The following is a 20,345-nucleotide window of genomic DNA, read 5'->3' as shown; positions in this document are numbered from 1 at the left end:
CTTCTTCTTATTGAATACAGACCAATACTGTGTGTGCATCAAGGGTGCAAAATTTTGGCTATGCCCCTTTTCATGGTCCTAATCATGTAGTGGTTTTTTGAATTCTTCCTGCAGTAACACATAGTTGCAAGCCTTCAACTAGGGAGCTGGCTCAGTCATTAAAGTGCTTGCTGTGCATGTATGAAGACCAGAGTTAGATCCCTAGAATCTACATTACAAAGCCAGCCATGGTGGTACATGCGTGTAATCCCAGAGCTGGGGAGTTAGAGATAGGCAGATCTTTAAGGCTTGCTGGCTGCCCATTCTAGTCCACATGACACTTTCCAGATAAGCCAGAGAACTTGTCTTTTAAAAAGTGGACAGTGCTCTGGGAGATAAACCAGAGGTTAATAGAACTTGTAGCTTAATAATGAAGGCATCTGAGGCCAGAGACTATGAAGTGCAACTCCTTACAACCCAGTAAAACTCTAGATATGCCCACTCGTGCCTGTAACCCCAGTTCATGGGAAGTAGAGACCAGAGAATGGTTGGGCCTCACTGACAGACTCAGCTCCAGGTTGAGCAAGAGACCCTGTTCCAAGGAAAGAAATATATGACACATACCAAACACATGCATAGACATGAAAAAATAAAGGGGAAGACCATGCCTGAGGAATGACACCCCAGGTTTTCCTCTGTCCTCCACATGCATGTCCACATACCCATGCACACATGTGAAACACACACACACACACACACACACACGCACACACACACACACACACACATTGTCAACTTTCCTTAAGTGAACCTCACATCATCTGACTGCCTACCCTTTAGAGAAAATTACAAATGTGTTTTAGACTCTGCAATGCCCTGATCTCATTCTGCCTTCTGCCTTAGAATTTGGTTTAACTAATTTCCCTTTTCTTAAGGTCTTTGTAATTCCAAAGGCATTTCATTTGTCTTGCACAGAAAATTACATTTACATACCACACCCAGGCAACTGACACCCACTCACCTTATTCATAAGTCTCAGTTTTACATGTCCTCATTTAAGTGTTTGTATATAATTTAGGCTATAGTTTGATGAACTCATCACATGCACGATCCTTACTCCATAGAATTTTAATTTGAACTCACTTTGATGTAAAGCTCTAAAACTTCATCGCTTTTAAGTTTTTGAAACTCACCACTTTGATTTAAAACTCTAAAAATTCCATGTGTCAAGATTTTGTCCAAATTGTCAGAAAAATATAATTACTTTTGGCATTCAGCATGTAACCCTTTTGGGATGGGAGCAAATATGTTCAGATTCTGAAATTCCTTCTAATTAACCAGTCAACTGTATCTTGTTGAGAACTCTGAGAAGGCACACAGTTGTTAGAATCTGAAATCAGAAGACAGAACTCCCAAAGTAATGCTTTTTCCTTCCCTCTCCTGCCTTTTCCTTCCCTAATATTCCCTTCCCTATCTTTTCCTTCCATTTATTTGCCTTTCTTCCCTCTCTCTTTTCCTTCCTTTCCTTTTCTCTCTCCTTGTCTTTTATTCCTTTCCCTTTCTTCTTTCATTTCCCTCTTCCTTTTCCTCTCCCTTCTTATTCCCTTCCCATTTCTGTTCTTTTCTTCTTTCTTGTTCACTTTCTCGTTCCCTTCTCTTTCCCACCCCCTTTCCTCTTTTCACTTACTTCTTTTTCTTTCTTTCTTTTTTATTTATTTATTTTTTTTTGCATTTCATTTTATTTACTTTAGTGCTACTGGGTAATGAGTCCAACCTCTTCTGTATGTTAGGCAAGAACTCAACTACTATGCTGTATCACCAACCCCACACACATACATTTTTGAAGTTTCTTCCACTGTAATCTTCATTTCCCTTTTTTCAAATTATGTCCTAGAACAATGTTGGACCTTGAAACAGCAATACTGTAAATATAAATACTTAAGTTGATAAATCAAGACAAATATCCAGAAGATAGTATGAGAGATTCCTCAACTATCTGATTTTATTTTGTTTCAAAACCCCAAATTAAAACAAGAGCAATTAGTGAATATTAGTCAACTTCCTGTCACTATAAAAAATATCAGATATAATTCCCTTGTAAAGGGAAAAGTTTGATTTTGCCTCAGGTTTGTGGATTTTCAAGTCTATGATTGAGTGACTGCATTGCTTTGGCTCTCTGCTTAGGCATCATGGTGAGAGTGTGTGGCAGAACAAAACTGCTTACATCAAGAACGAGTGAACACACAGCAGATAAAGAATATACTGGAATCTTATAACCTCCTTCAGAGGTACACCCCGTGTAATGTAAAGAGCTCCCCACAAACTCACTTCCTGTAGTTTCTGCTACCTTCAAATGCTTCCACTCTTGTTATCAAGCCAATATATGGGCCTTTGGAAGACAATCAAAATTGACCATAAAATGAATTTTAGCACCTTGTAATGAAAACATTAAAAAAAAAGACATTATCAGGTTTAATCCACAATGTGGGATCAATTCTGTCAGCCAAAAGTAGCACACATGTTGGGTTTTATTTGCCTACCTAGTAGGAAATTTTCTAAAACTAATAGGGTGATAAAACAAGTGTGTAGGAAATATCCCTTGCCCCTTCCATCACCCTGTCAAGGGAGTTTAACTTGTAATAAGTTGCAGAGTCATTTGTAAGAACTCCAGGAAGAGTAGACTTTCTTCTCAATTGCCAGTTTAACTTGTAGATGAAAGTGTCTGCACAAGGATTTTCTTTCCTATAGAGAGATGAGAGGAAAATTCCCAATTTCAGATTTTGGAACTCCCAAAGAAAATCACATCCTACCAGAGGAACTCATACCTAATGCACAGTATTAATGATAGATTTCTGGCTCTTTTGTGTTCAAGACAAGTCACCTTAACTGCTTCCTAGAGAAACAGTATAGCTTGTGTTCCTAAAAACACCAAGAGATTTTGACCTCCTGCTATATCCTTTTCTGGTGGTGCACTCCCACATCAGCGTGGTATAGAAAGGTGAAGGAAAAGATAGAAATGTGTCTATCTTTGTGTCTGCATTGATGCGTTGGGCACAGATGGAAATAAGAATTAGGTTTCATATGTTGCCAAGTGAACAAGAAAGCAGATGAGTAAATAAATTCTGTGATTATAGGAGTTTTCCATGTTCTTAATGTAACTATTAAAATTAGAACAGAAATCGTGTAAGGCAGAGTGACATGTTAACGATTTAATTGGAGCTACACTGCTGAAATAAATGAAAACAATCTAGAAAAAAAAAAACTTCTGTCAGTGGAGAAAAATATTAATAGGACAGAATCAATAATAAATGTTTAGGCAGGAATACAACACATACTGGATTTTCTTTGAGTAATTTTTAATGCATCAGTGTATGTGCATATATGTGGGTGGGTAGGTGAGAGCGAGGGTGCACAATCATGTGGTTGCACATGCATGTGGTGGCCAAAAGACAACCTTGGGTATCATTTGTCAGGAATGCAATCCATCCATTTAACTTGTTTTTTTTTTTTTTTGAGAAAGTGCCTATCACTGAGTTGGAACTTGCCCATTGTGCTATTTGCTGTGCAACAAGCCAATCCTCCTGTCTTCACTTCCCCAGTGTTAGGATTATAGGTGCATGTCACCACACCTGGTGTTCTTTTTACAGGGGTACTGGGCATCAAAGTCAATTCCTCATGGTTTTGAAGCAAGCACTTTGACAACTAATCCACCACCTCAACACCCCAATAACATTTTAATTATATGTATCTCAGGCCTCTGCCCATCGTTTATGTCCCTTAGTACAGGTCAAACATCAATGTTATAACATGGTTGCAGCTTCCTGTTGGGGGCTGTGTAAAGAATAGTTCAGCCATGTCATTCTCATCTTTAACAGAGGGAAAGATTATTGCTAGAGTTTGCTTTCTTTGAGCAGCCAAAGTAGCATATCACAACCTTTGCTTATCACCCTCAAGAAGTAGAAAACTTCCTGCCAAATGAAAAGCCTGGATTTGCTTGGCTATGTGTGCTCAGAAGGAACAGGAGGCAGATGACCTTTGTCCGGAAGTCTTCAATACAAGACACAGCTCTCCTTGTCTCTGTATTTACCCCCTTAGGACTCAGAGATATCTTTTCTATTGACCTCACAAGTCCACTGTGAATTTCCAGCCAGAAAACCAAGCATGTTTCTAAATGGCATGATTCTTATTTGCCTTGGTGTGTGGTCCTTGCAACTTATAGAAGGTGATTAATAAAAATATGTAAAGCCGAGGCCTGTAATTTGAGTTTTCCAGCAATCAGCAACATTTTGTGTTTGTGAGCCAAATGGCACACAGCCATCATGAACACATTTCCCCCTCTCTGTGTGTCTCATATTCTCAGTTTCCGGGCTCAACAGTACCGGTCCTGACCCTGTGTTATCAGGAGACTTGAGAACCTTAAACACATTCTTTGGCGACTTCTTGGCAGGGAACCTGAAATACTTTTGCCTCGTACTCAGGATTCCTTTTTGGTTCCTCAAACAACCAGCTGCTTCAATCAGCCTTGCCCAGATCTGCAGCTTTGCAGGTGACATTGACCTGAAAGGAATTGCCAAGTGGAGATTAATGTGAATCAAGTTACACATTTTTAATAATTCAGGGTGGTATTGCAAGGAAAGAACCTTAATACAACAGCCTGTGTCTTTTCATGTTTTGTGTGTTTCACCAAGCAATATTTAAGAAAATTATTTTTGAATAAAAAGAAGTTTGTTATCAATATTTCCTTGAAGAGACTTGAGTACATGTTTCCAATCTTGAGAGAAACGTGTGAATGTGTTTCATACTCCCTTGAGACTTTTCTGGCAAATACCAAGGCCTACTTAGAGAATGCTTCTCTTCTGGCCATAGAAAGAGGAGTAGAAGGTGGTTTTCTTCTTATGCCATAAAAAGGGAGTATTTCAAGGATAATGTTAAAAGTATCCTAAAAATTAAGAAAGAAAGGAAGTCTGTTTGGTGAGTTGAAAATAAATCCCACTCTGACAACTGTGGGTGTTCTCCTCGTGTCAGAAGACAGGAGCATTGATTGATGTAAATGAAAGTTTGTCTGTGAAAAATTAAAACTGAGTGGGATGGAGTGAAAATCATGTTGTGGGAAGGCAAGTTTCCTGTAAATAAATTGGTTGCTTGAAACTAAGCATTGTCATGATGAAAAGAAACACCTTCATTCCAAAAGCACTTCTTGGATACCAATCTTAGGGGTATTTGGGGTTCTCTCACTCTCTCCAAGCCTTAAGGTAGTCTGAGTTGACAGGCAAACCCACCACAAGCTTCAAATAATGGCAATAGGTTGGTGGGCCAATTAGTTATGTAAATGTAATAAATCCATTGATGCCTGAATGCTCCTCAGTGAGGTCAGTAATCTCCATTTTGAATCTTTCCACTGACAACTAGTGCTTGGAATTTTTGTAAGCCACTTATTTTCCTCACCTAACATCATGAAACTATCTTTGATTATGTTTATTTATCTTAGTTTTTAGGTTAGTTGCTTTATTAAGACTCTGATGAAGGCTTTGGAATAAATATTTTGTAAGGTTCTATATGCTAAGTAATTTAGGTTATGTGTGCTACAAGTATCTCAGTTATTCTTTTCTAGGCTGTAAACAATCAGTCATTATGAAGGAATATGGTTCTGTTCCCACAGACTTTGTAAAATCAATAACAAGTCATTATTGACCCCATAACTGTAGCCTACTGACCTCTGTTGTAGAAACTGATTTCACTAAGGTGTGTAGATCCTGCACAATGTTAAGTGGATAATAGCTTAAAACAGAAGTTGCCCATCTGCACATAGTGTACAAATTATTTCAGTCAATCAAATCTTACCAGTTTACTCTGTGAAATGTTAAACCCAAATTAAAATAAATACAATACAGTGAGTGACATCCACATGTCTTAAAAATCAAAAATAAAAGAGATAGAGAGATGGCATAGTAGTTAAGGCGCTTTCCTGTAAAGCCAGTGGACACATGTTCGACTCTCCAGGACCCATGTAAGTCAGATGCACAAAGGGGCACACACACTTGGAGTTTGTTTGCAGTGGCTGGAAGTCCTGGTGGGTCCATTCTCTCTCTCTCTCCTTCTGTCATAAATGAATACATTTAAAAAATGAACTATAAAGATAAAACGCAATTCACAAAACATATTCACTAAAAACAAGCTTAATTTCTTGAGGCAAGCCCAACAGACTGGCCTTTTTATGAAAGAAAGTGAGAGAGAGAGGGAGAGAATGAAAAGAGAATTGGTGCACCAGGGCCTCTAGCCACCGTAATTGAAGCCCAGATGTTTGTGTCACTTGTGCGTATGTGCCACTGTGCGTGCTTGCATCACCTTTTTCATCTGGCTTACATGGGACCTGGAGAGTGTAACATTGGTCCTTAAGCTTTGCAGAGAAGTGCTATAACTGCTAAGCCATCTCTCCAGCCCAAGCTTCTTTTATTGTTAAGTAGAGACTTTGTATGAACACATCATGTGTTTGTAACATCATTTCCCTCCTCCCTGCCCTCACTCCTTACAATGTTCAGAATTTAATATTCTGCTACATATCTAGGCATTGTGGTCTCTGCAGAAAAAGTTTTGAATTAATTATTTTTGAGTGAAAGAAATTTTTCTGATCACTCATCTTTCTTCAAAAAATGCATAAAGAAGGGCTGGAGAGATGGCTTAGCGGTTAAGTGCTTGCCTGTGAAGCCTAAGGACCCCGGTTCGAGGCTCGCTTCCCCAGGTCCCATGTTAGCCAGATGCACAAGGGGGCGCACGTGTCTGGAGTTCATTTGCAGAGGCTGGAAGCCCTGGCACGCCTCTCTCTCCCTCTATCTGTCTTTCTCTCTATGTCTGTCGCTCTCAAATAAATAAATTAAAAAAATTCATAAAGAAGTCCAATGTGGATGGACTTCTTTCCAAAATACCATACCTCCCTTGCTTCTTCTCTAGAATAAATATAAAATAAATTTCCAAGAGAAAAAAAAAAACTGGATCTTGGTTATTATTCCTGCACTCTAGATGTCAAGTTTGTATCCTTATTCTATTCATGTGAACACAGAAATTCCAGTTATGAGTTCACAAAGTGGTCTAGATGGACCAGCTAGTAAGTTTTAAAATATATGAAGGACTGAATAGACACTTGGTAGGAAAAGATAAGCAGATCATCCTGGAGATGTTTTAAAATTGCATCCTTGTATCAGAAGATCCTGCCTGTTCTCATTTAGACTATCTTTCAAATCTTCTGCTATGCAATTTCATCCTTTGGCTCTTACATTCTTTCTGCCACCTCTTCCACAATGGACCCTGAGCCTTGGAGAGCATGATAGAGATGTTTCAGTGCTGGACACTCCTCCATCCCTTATTCTCAGCACTATGTTGCCTTTTGGCTCATCCCAGTGGTCACTGCCATCTGGAAAGAGAAGCTTCTCTAACCAGAAGCGAGAGTATCATTAATATATGAATATGCACATTAAATGTAGTGCTTTCAGGGCAGTTTGGCAAGAATGATATACATTTAGCCAGACAAGAGCAGGCTTTATACCTCTAAGGCTCATGACCTCCCCTGCCATAGGCTTTTGATTAGGTTTTCAGTACCAAGCATGTATTCCCTCCCACGAAGTGAGCCAAGGGAAGGGTTCCACTCCTTATAATTCAACTTTCCAGACAGAAATTGGCCTCGATATCCATGATCTCTCAGAGCCTAGCAATATTTATATAAGACCCTCATAATAGGAGAAAAAGGATGATGACATCAAATTAAAAGAGAGAATAATGGAGAGATAGAGGGGATATTATGGAGAGCAAGGTTGTGAAGGGGAAAGGGGGAGGGGAAGGAAATATCATGGTTTATTGTCTGTAAGTATAGAAGTTGTCGATAAAACATAAAAATTAAAAAAAAACATTCTGAACATCAGATACAAAAAAAGAACCCTCCACCTAGTTATACAAGTGCATTTAATAAGAAAACGTTCTTTGGTTAATTGAATTATTTTCAATGAAGAGCCAAATTATTAGTAAAAAAAGAAAAGATTTTTCTTGAAGTCCACTCCCTGCATAGCATTTTCAGTTTCCCTTCTACATTCAATAGTACCATCACAAATTTCCATCCTTAGATTTTAAGAATTTACACATTTTCATCTCTGTATGAACTCATCATTTATTGAATTCCTCACACCACTCATCTATTCTGGATGTTTAAGTTTCTTTTTCAAATTTGAAATATATCTACTACATTCTATCTGACCTTGGTTCTATGACCTATTTCTGAAAACATTTTGTATGAGATATAGAAAGGATTTTTTTTCTTAATATTTTATTTTAATATATTTATTACAGTGAGAGAGAGAGAGAGAGAGAGAGAGAGAGGGAGGGAGGGAGAATGTGCATGCCAGGGATTCTAGCCACTGCAAACTAACTCTAGATGCATGTGCTGCTATGAGTATGTGGCTTACGTGGGACCTGGAGAATCGAACCTTGGTCTTTAGGCTTCACAGGAAAATGCCTTAACTGCTAAGGCATCTCTCCAGCCCAGAAAGTTTTATTTTTTTTAATTTTAGCACTTTGTTTTGTGAATGTGAACCTTAATTTTGAACTCAAAGTGAGAGAAAACTCATAGAGCAGAAACATTTGCATCCAGTCTATTATTGACATTTAGAAAGGATACCAGTTGAAATAAATGCCATTTTCTATATTTATTGTGACAGTTGCCAGTTACAAAACTCATTGTTTGAATATAGCCAACTCCATAATACAGTCTCCATAATCTGCATAAAACAGGAAGAATTTCAATGAATATGCCTTTGTAAATGGAAGCAGACGATTGTGTTTGGATTTCCAACTCACCATTTGCTAATGCTGAATGAAAGTATGTCAAAGAACACACTGTCTAGCTCAAGTATACTATTGGAAGCAAACACGGCCCTCAAAGTCTATCACAGAAGTGAAAGATTGAAATTTTCTGTTTATGTTTGCCATGAGTGCCCTAAAGTTTACTTTTAAAATCACATAATAAAGGAAAATATTCCTTTTGAAATTTTTAAAGCATTTATTTTTTTAAGAGAGAAGGAGGGAGGAAGACAGAAAAAGAGGGAATGGACATACCAGGACCACTTGTCCCTGCAGATAAATTCCAGATGCATGCTCCACTTTTGTGCATCTTGCTTTATGTGGGTACTGGAGTCTTGAATGTGAACCAGTAGGCTTTGCAAGCAAGCAGCTTTAACTGCTGAGCTATCTCCTCGCCAGAAAAATATTTCTTAAAATTACAAATATATAAGGAAGCCTCAATTTAAATGAGTTCAGTCACTGACATAAGAGAGTCACTGGGATCAATCTTTGCCTCCTCAATACTAGGAAGAGCACTGTGAACCTGCCGTGTAAGATCTGTTAAGAAGTATATACTTTTGGGGCTGGGGGGTGTTTGTTGTTTGATGCATGAGGACCTGAGTTGGAATGCTTAGCAGCCACCCAAGAAGCTGGGCATGGCTACACATAACTGTAATTAAATTTATTTGTAACTAGTGATGTAGAATAATCCCTTATTGGTATTTTTATTATTGATAGATATCTTCTAGTAATGTGTCTGTTCTATTCTTCTTGTTTTGTATATTTTAATTATTTTCATTTATTGAGATTTAAGAGTTCTTAGTATATTTTGTATGCAAGTCCCTTAACCAATATGTATTTTGCAAATATGTTTTGCTTAGTATTTCACACTTTCCTCTGGGCTGTATGCACTGCTCACCTGTCCCTTGCTTTAAATAATCTCAGTTATTAGATTGACTATTATGGTATTCCTTATTTTCTTAATAATGGTTCCAAGCACAAGAGAAATGATACTGGCAATCCACATCTATGTTGGAAACATAGCTCAGTGGTAAAATAATCATCTAGAATGCACAAGGCTCTGGGCTCACTACTCTACTCAGCTCTGTAAGAAATCAAATCAGATATGCCAAAGCCACTTTTTATGATTTCATAAAATGCTGAAGTGAAATGATGAACACTAACTGTAACTATATATCAATGTAAGTATGGAAGTGTAGGGAGGAGAAAAACATAGTATACTTAGCATTGGTGCTATTAATGGTTTCAGGTACTCAGTGGGGTTTACAGTAGTCCATCTGAGGTTAAGACAGGGCCCTTTCCTTCATTCAAATATCTTTGGTACTTTATCAAAGACCCACTCACTATTTGATAAAATTTGGATGCCATAAAATAAATATATTGGCATATATGTAAAGGAATTCTAGATTAGGCTAATTGACACGGTAACATCCACCGTAAATGTGGGTGATATTCCATGGGCCAGGGTCCTGAACTGAGTAAAAAGGAGAGAGATTGCTGAGTAGCAGCATCCTTCCTCTCTGGGGGCTAAATGGACCAATTGCCTTAAGGTCCTGCCATTTTGTCTTCCCTGCAATGATGGATTATAACCTTGATTTGTAAGCTTAAAGACGCCTTTTATCCTTAAATTGCTTCTGGTCAGTTATTTGGCCACAACAATAAGAAGGTAGCTAATACAATGACCTAAGAAAAGAGTAAGCCTAACAGTCTGTCTTTAAGTCAGACATTGATAGCAAGCAGTTTTGTTCTTCGACTGCTTATGCATTCTCTTGCTCATGAAGGAACTAGTGAGGTTTTGGGGGAGAATGGTAATGAATGTAAATGAACAGTTATACTGAATATTCACCTCCTTGTGATCTAAAAAGAAACTGCCTTTCAAAATTGATGATGAAATATTTATTCTCACCACTGCATAATTTTTTTTTTCTATAGGCTGGTAGCCAAGGGACAGGAGCAACTATTCCTCTTTAAAATAGCTCCTTTCTGCCAAGACTCTTATAAAACTTTGAAAACTTTAAGTGAAAATGTTTGTTTTCTCTTTTTAAATTGATTATGTCAGATGCTTTTTATAGTAAAGGTAAACTAAGACAACTTTCATATTTATTATAATAATATAAAGCTCCCTGACATATTTTGCAATATATATTTCAACTTTTAAAAACTAGAAAAATAATTTACTCCCTATTTTGTGTTTGTATGTATGTAGTATATATATATACTGTACGTGTACATGTATGTTCATCTCTTTGTATGCACAAGCTTGTGTATGCATGCCTGTGGAGGCCAGAAGTCAATGTTGTCTGTCTTCCTCAATCACTCTTCACCTTATTTCTTTTTGAGACAAGTTCTCTTATTGTCCTGGAACTCACCAATTAGACAATATTGGCTGGACATCGAGCCCCAGGGATCCTTTTGTCTTTACCTTACTACTACTTGGGTTACAGGCAATGCCACCACACCTGGTTAATATATAGGTACTGAGGAATCAAACTTGCTCCTTATGATTGTTCTATAAGCACGTTACCCACTTAGCCATCTCCTTAGCCCTTTACTCCCCTTTGAAACACTTCCTTTAAAGCAACTTAGGGCCAGAGAGATGGCTTGGTGGTTAAGGTGCTTCCCTGAAAAGCCAAAGAACCCAGGTTTAATTCCCTAGGACCCACATAAGCCAGATACACAAGGGGGCGTACACATCTGGAGTTCATTTGCAGTGCCTGGAGGCCCTGGTGTGCCCATTCTCTCTCTCTCTCTGTCTCTCAAATACATAAATAAAATGTATTTAAAAAATAACTTAAACTCCATAAGTCTATAAAATATTGACTTGCTGTCTGAATGGGATTCTTATATTTTTCTTTAGTATAAAACTAATGTATATGTTAAAATGATAAAAAGAGAAGAAAAACATAAATTGTATTTATTCAAATAAAAATATTATTAGTGCCATATTTTTTGTTGGCCCATTCTTTGTGTTCAGTAGTTTTTAAATATCAAGTGTGCTCTTTCACTTCAACCTTCTTTCTCACTTTCATCAGGGAGACTGACAGTTCTAAAATACAGTCAATTTTGGAAACCCCAGGCAAGTGTGGAGACATTGCTCATTTGTACCCGTAAAACCCTGCTGTGACTCTCACCACCAACTGCCTCGTCACACTGTCTCCAATTATTCTCACCATGACAGCCCAAACAGTGTGTGTATTTTGGCATTCCCATTCTTGCTTTCCCTTTCTGGTTCTGCCACAAAAAGGATGGAAAAGAAATAAAAATTTCAAAGTCTAACTCATGTGTATAAATGTCAACACTTTCATTTGGATAGCATTCATGTTTTAGGCAAGAGGTAAATTCTTCACAGGCTGAATTCTGCAAGGAGGTCTCTTAAATCACAGATAATATCATGCTTTTTAAAATTAAATCGCTTCTGCTTATTGAGTGTCCTTTTATCTCCGTAACAGTGGGGTGGTTCTGACAAATAGCCTATAATACCACGGTATTAGGTGGGGAATCCTGGCAAAAAGTGAACTAGTGTATGTACTCTATTCAAAATACTCTTTCAACAGTCACATCCACCCTTGCAACACATGCCACCCAACACCTTATAACGGGTGATATCAAATGTCAGTTTAATATGGTTAAATATATTGACAATGTTTTGTGTCAAACGAGTGCTTTGAAGAACACAATCAGGGCTTGTTAAAAGATGCCACAGTATTGTAGAGTCTTATTTATGACACGGTTCCACAGATTCCACAGGCAGGCAAAACACAATTTAGCCAAAGATATATATTCCAATCACTGTGGCTCCCACTCTCTGAAACTTGAGATGTACATGGTTGTAGTGGGTCAGGAAAGAAGGCTGACATTTACTAGGCTATGGTGCTGTGATATAAAATAACACACTCACATTTTTTGTAGAAAATTTTTCACCGAAAAGTGTTCCTTTGGTATCCTCATTTGATAGGAAACTCAAATGAAGAAAATGAAGTGATTCACTACCTGTTATTCTTAAAAATTAAATGTTATACAAACAACATTTCTGAGAAAGGTCCTGCTTCTTTATCTTACCTACTTTATTTTTGTTGTGTCACATACAATTTTTAAATTGGACAAGCAGACATCTTTATATATTCTCAAGGGTATCTCTTCATAATCTTTTAGGTATATATTAATGCAGGCCTGTCACAACTAAGTTCCGCAGACTGGGTTGCTTAAATAACTGATATAGATTACCTCCTATTGTGGGAGGATGGTGGTCTGAACTCAGGGTATGAGCATGGCTGGCTTCTCCCAAGACCTTGCATTGACTTGCTGGTCCTCTCTTCCAAGTGTCCTTACAGGTCATCCACTAGGTATGTCTGTGCCCTCATCTCCCCTTCTTATAAGAACCTGAGTCCTGGTGGAATAAGGCCAACCTGATGATTTCATTCAATGTAAATCCCATCTGTAATGACTCTGTCTTTGATAAAGGTATTTAGTATTTAAACATATTAATTTTACTTCAGCATGAATTTTTGCAAGATGCAATTGACCCAATAACCGATATTCATGAAAAATATGCCAGATTCTCCAAGATATTTGTAAAGGAAAATGGGGCTATATTTCAGTCTCGTATTTCAAGAAATCTCTCTCTCTTTCCTCCCTCTCTCTCCCTCTCTCTCTCTCTCTCTCTCTCTCTCTGGATTTTGTTTTTCAAGGTAGGGTCTCACTCTGGTCCAGGCTGACCTCCTAACTATGTAGTCTCAGGGTAGCCATGAACTCTCAGTGATTCTCCTACTTTTGCCGTCTGAATACTGGGATTAAAGGTGTGTGCCACCACACCCAGCCTCTTTCTCCTTTATATTACCTATCTTTTCCTTCCTTCTTTCCCCTTGGTGCTGGCTTGTAACTCCCAGTACCAGCATGTGGTTGACACCCACAATGAGCTGTTGATCAGAGAGACCTATAATGTTTCCCCCAAAAAGAAAAATTTCTGTCATAGTACTTGATGACCCACCAAAGGTTAGTGATAAGACCCTACTGCCAAAGACACCATATGCTGTTGGTATGGAACATGGAGTGACCTGGCTAGAATCTGGAAGAGAGTTAGTCCCCAAATAGTTAGCTAGTCTAGTGCCAGAAGGTGCTACATGGCAATTGGGGAAAAATGACCAACACCTGTCCAAGAAACTCGTGATATAAGCTACTCAGCAGCAAACAACCGGACATGATGCTCACACAAGTACAATAGTGGCACACAGCTATGGTGGGTGTTGCAGTCAGGTTCATATTGCTGGTAGAAATCACCCAACCAAGAGCAGCTTCTGAAAGAAAAGGGTTTTATTTTGGCTTACAGGTTCAAGGGGGAAGCTCCATGATGGCAGGGGAAATGAATGCATGAGTCAAGGGTGGACATCAGCTCCAAGCCAACATAAGGTGGACTATAGCAACAGGAGAGTGTGCTAGACACTGGCATGGGGAAACTAGCTATAACACCCATAAGCCCACCCCAACAATACACTGACTCCAGAAGGCATTAATTCCCAAATTTCTATCAACTGGGAACCTAGCATTCACAATAACTAAGTTCTGGAGGAACACCTGAATCAAAGCACCACAGTGGGTAACCAACTGCTCTTGATTTGCGTAACAGATCCGATAAGTGGAATGGAACCATAACTGGAACCTGGAAAGAAGTCAGAACCATATCCAAAAAACGAGCCTGCTTTCCATTATTAAGCTCCCACCAGTCATGGGCTACAAGAGAGCCTATTAAATTCCCTCTAAAATAATAATGGTTACCCCATTTATCTGGTGCTGACTGGTGCTTCTCTTTATCAGATGGATGCAGAACCTGTGGAGAGAATCAGCCCATTGCACCTCACCAGGGCCCCAGCTGAAACCATAGAGTATTTAGGGAAATGAGCAAGAGTGCTGCTTTCTTGGTGAACCTGGTACAAGCACAAGGATGAGGGAGATAGACACAGAGAACATTCAACTCCTACCAAACCAGATATCCAGAAACACAGGGGCTCCCAAGACCTCATCATGGAAGTAGACCTAAAACAAAACCAACATGACTCAGGGAAATTTGTGTAAGAGGGGACGGAAAGATTGTGAGAGCCACATTTTGGGACATTATGCACAGAGACATTATGCACAGAGAACCCATAAATTATGGCTACCCCCATAATGCATGACCCACATTTCCCAATTAGGTGGGTCCCTTCACGGGGGTGGGGGGGGACAGGGAGGAGGCTAACAATTGTACCAACGTTTGCTGTTTATACACTGTGAACACAACTGATAAAAAAAGAAATTAGTAAATTAAAGTGTTGAAATAACTTATATTTGTGGGTTTTACCATTTGCCTCAGGTGAGTAATCAAGTGCCTTGACAGAAGCATGTCTTTTTTGGGGGACCTTGTATGTCTCTCTGATCAACAGCTCATTGTGGGTGGTAATCACTTTCTGGTACTCACAGTTAGAGGCCAAAAGAAGCAAAAAAAAAAAAAAAAAAAAAAAAAAAGGTTAGTCTTCATCCCACCCTCTCCAGGGCCCTTCTTTTCAGGTGCTTCCACCATGCTCCTGTTGAGGCTTCAACCTTTTAGTCTGTCTTCAAGAATAAAAGTTCCTATGGTACCAATTCATTCTGGATTCAGCTTTGTTCCTCCCTACATACCCTTCCCCTCCCCCAAGCCCTTATACCCTATTATCCAGTCCTCAAGTTGCCTATCAGATATGTCAGCAACCTGAGCTGACCCCACGGCTGAAGACACCATATACTGCCAGCAGGGAACACAATGAGACCTGGCTGGGATCCAGAAGAGAGTCACAACCCAGACAGTTAGCCTGTCTAGTGCTAGAAAGTGCTACGTAAGCTACTGTGGGAAAGTGGCTCTGTGGGTAGAGTGCTTGCCATGCAAGCATGAGGACCTGAGTTCAGATCTCCATAAACCATATAAATGCCAGAAGCTCTGGCAGAGGAGACACGGTGCCAGGCTCACCAGCAGGTAGGGCTGTAGGAGAGCCAGTCCAGCCGGTGATGGTGAGTGTCAACGACCCAGTCCCTCTCCTAAGCAATGGAGAAAAACCACACTGAGTCAGGAGACTTGTCAAAGCAGGATCTCACTTTATTGTAACAGGCAGGTGCTTATGTAGCGTTGAGAACAAAGGCGGGGATCTCAGGAAAGGATGAGGTGTAAGGGCCAATAGGATATGGCGACTTTTGAAATGATTGTTTCAAAGTGCATGCACGCAAACTCTAACTTTCTTTGCAGAAGTAGCAGGCCAGGAGCAATTTGGCACCCTGCTGAGTCCTAGCTGGCCAACGACAGGTCGCCAAACTTTAGCTAGGCTCAGGAAGTTCCACTAGGTCTCGCCTCTGGGCCTCTCAAGGCCCAACAACAGGGGTTCAATGGGGCCCACTGGCTTGCTAGTCTAGCTGAATCTGTGAAGGCTAGATTTAATGGTGGAGAGCAATTGTGAAGAAGACATTTGATACTGACTTTGGGTTTCCCAAGTACATGCACACATACACATGTCCACCTGTACTCACAGATGTGTGCACACACACTAGAACACATATACACACTCATGGACATATCTCTCTCCCTCCTCTCTCTCTCTCTCTCTCTCTCTCTCTCTCTCTCTCTCTCTCTCTCTCTCTCTCTCTCACACACACACACACACACTACTCAGCCTTAGTGGAGAGGACAATGAAATATAAATGTATTCAATTTACATCTTAAAATGGTCAGTTAATGTCTGTGGTCAGCACATTATTGCCTTTGTAAATAAATAATTATTAAATCACAGCAAGATCCCTTAACTTCCATATTGTCTTTGCTACTTTTGGGCCACAAATGCTATTTAAATGATTGAGACAAATCCACTATGGTCTGCAAATTTTATTTACTGTGTGGCATAGTTTTGTAATCATTGGATATCAACTTGAAAGAAATTCCTTCAGAGACAAATGTAGAATCAGGGTATGGTGGTGCATGTTTGTAATCACTTTTTTTTTTTTTGTAAACACTTTGGAGGCTGAGGTGGGAGTATCACAAGTATAAAGTCACTCTGGGCTACAGAGCAAATTAGAAGCCAGTTAGGGCTATATAATGAGTTCAAGGCCAGTCCTCACTACATAGAAAGACTCTGACAGAAAGGAAAAAAAAGTAAATGAACAAAAGTGCACATATTTTCAAATACTCAATCAAATATGACATCCATTTCCCAATGGACAATTATAAATATCTTGCATGTTCCATGAAAATGGCCAATATTTCACCTTAAAATATATAGTTTAATCAACCATGTCATGGGAGCTATTTCAAGGTTAAAGCTTACAAATAGGGCCCTGCTTCTACAACATGTGAGGGGGAAGGAACATAAACATACCCTGAGGCGGGAGGCAGATAGTAACAGATTTGAAGTATCCTAAGGAGAAAAACATGATGCTTAGAACTACTTGTCTTAACTACACAATACTTTGATGTCAGTGAATTTGGGAAAGTTATAATAATTGTGTTTCATCAGACTGTCTTCTTTAAATATTACTTTTAGTTTTATTTGTTTTGACTAATGGTATAAGAATACTGACAGGAAAGAAACAGGGATTGAAAACTTGACTGCATTTCACTTTTTAATTTTTTTAACTTAAAGAAGAATTGCTCTTCTTTTAGGTAAATAGTTTAAAGAAACATGATTTTCATTCAGTGATATTTGCTTATTGTTTTTGAAATTTCCATTTCACTGACCACAGAAGAAAAACTAGTTTCTTAAAAATTTACTGTAGTGAAATACACTTAAAGATGTATGTACAAACCACATACACTGACTTGAAAAATTGTCAGTGTGTATTTGTTGACCAATCCATCTATCCATTATCTATTTACATATATATATATATATATATATATATATATATATATATATATATACACACACACATATACATTCTTCTTTTTATCAGAATCTTTTTTATCTATCATGTGACTATCACACATTTCACTTTATAGGCATGCACATCTAACATCTATTTCTTGGTCTGTCTATAATATGCCCATAAATTGTCTATCTTTTGTCTCCCTCACTCTCTAAGACAAACTTGCTGGTAACTGTAAGTCAACAGAGCTATAAGCTTCCTTCAAACCTCTTGACAACATTTAGTTATGAAAAACATTGACAAACAAAATTGAACCTCAAAGAATCAACTGACAAAAATGTATGCCATTTAAATTGGAATGAGACATTGACCAGGAGTATAACATTGAAGATATGTAGGAGTCAAGTCTACAGATCTAATTTTTACCTAAAAATCCTCATGTTGTTCATTTATACCTGTGATTTATGCTAGCAGTTTATTTTTTTACAAAATGACAACAACAAAAAACCCAACTATATCACATGATGGGTATGTTAATTTGCTTCTCTTACAGTATTTTTCAACCCATACATATTCTACAGCATCATGTTTTATACTTTAATTATATACAACACAATTTCTAGTCTAAAATCAGTAAAATTTTATATGTCAGAGAAGAAAATACATCATTGGTATAAAAAACATGGAAAAATGGAATGAGTTGGACTCTATAGTATAGAAAATAGATCAAGGTATTACATTGCCTGTTGGAAGTGACTAGCCAAACTAAAAATTGAATTGTGGCTACTCTGTAAAATGCTTTGATTAAAAGGCATAGATGGTAATAGTATATGAATTATTAAAATATCCTAACCAATTGGGGTGACTTCTGAGACCATCACAGGGCTCTTAAATAAGTTTCAAAACACTTTTATCCAGACCCAACTGAATTGCAATGGTTGAAGCAGATGCCATGATAATTTGTTTCTCTCTAAATCAACAAAGAAACACATTGAAGTTCCTTGCATTCTATTAAACAGATGGCAATGACACAGCAGAAAAATATTTACAATGATGAAACAAAAGACTGATCACGGGTGAGAATACACCTTTCAATGTGCATTGGCATGACTGAATATGAAAACTAAAAAGGAAACACAAAGCCCCAAACTGTTTCTCCACTCTGCCAGATGGGACATAACCATTGAAGAGAATTTCTACACCTTCTGTGCCAGACATTTGAAATGCTTTCAGGTCTAATTCCTCTGCTTTAATTCTACAGATGTTTAAGAATAGTGACATTTTAGACTTTGTATTTATGGTTATAAATTGGCAATGTTGGATAACATAGTCTAAAGATATTCATAATTTGTTTCCATCTTTATTGCCTTGGTGGCCATCCTTTTCAGCAGGGGAGACTTTAAAACCTGCAACATGCCCTCTATGTAAAAATCAATGTCTTTACATATTAGATAAATTACATTGTACATTTTATATTTGTGAAATATAAGCTATTCATTTCATTAAAATAATGTGAAGATACAAATTTGAGTACTTTTTGCCTGCTGGGAATGATATTATTAGTGTTGAAAATTTGGTAGCATGTGGAGTTCAAAGTTTTCTCCTATCCTAACAGGCAATAAAACTGAGTAGATAAGAATTTCACTTATTCACCTAATAAGCAAATAAGACAGGCACTTAAAATTTAGCATCTTTCCAATAGTGATATATAGTTCCATGTTTAATTATGCCTTCTCTTCTAAAATGTACATAACCTTTTATTTTCTTTAATGAGATTTCCTTTAATGTTTGTTTTATGATGAGAAAGTTGGGTGAAAGTAATTTCACCCAATAAAAGTGAAAAACATAGGCTTCATTAATGTGCTTCACCACAAAATGCCCTATCTAGGGTGGACATAAAAAAATAATGGTACACCCTTGCCAAAGAGCTAAGCACAAGTCCTGAAAACAGAGAGAACATTAGATGTAAATTTAAAGAAATGCAGGTGTTCACAGATCTTCCTTCAAGTGGTTGGTGCAAGCACATTTCCCAGGAAACTACATCTGGTATGAACCAGGAGTTCAAATATCAGAGTTGTGTCTGTGTGACCATGGAAAGTTTCTCAGTGACTATGCAGTCAATGGTGCCAAAGATTAGTTTGACTTCAAAGGTACAAGAGATGCATGCCATGTGTTTGAAGTCAAAAGACAATAGCTGTATTCATCACTACAAAATAGTCATTTCAGTAAAAATGCTACTTTTTCTTCTTTCTGTCATCCACAAAAGTGAAACTGCTCAACTGGCTAGCAAAAATGCAATGTTTGTGACATAGTTACACATTAAAATTTTTGTGCTGTGTATACAAACCATTTCTTTGGAAGAGTGTTTGAAACTGAGGAACTGATCTATTTGGTGAAATCTCATAGGCCAAAGCCAAAGATTTCTCTCTTGTCTGTCTCTGTCTCTCTTTCTCTCTCTCTCTCTCTCTCTCTCTTTCTATGTCTCTCTGTGTGTGTTTACATGTGTGTTTACATGTACATGTGCATGCACACATGGAGATGCCAGTGGTGGTTGACATCAAGTGCATTTCTTGATTTATTTAGAGTGTCTCTCATTGAACCCAGAGCTCACTGACTTGGCTAGTCTAGCTATCCACCTTTGTCTGGGGATCCCCATCCTTGCTTTA

The sequence above is a fragment of the Jaculus jaculus genome, chromosome X, assembly GCF_020740685.1.
Source record: "Jaculus jaculus isolate mJacJac1 chromosome X, mJacJac1.mat.Y.cur, whole genome shotgun sequence".
NCBI lineage: Eukaryota > Metazoa > Chordata > Mammalia > Rodentia > Dipodidae > Jaculus > Jaculus jaculus.
This window is presented reverse-complemented; position numbering follows the sequence as displayed.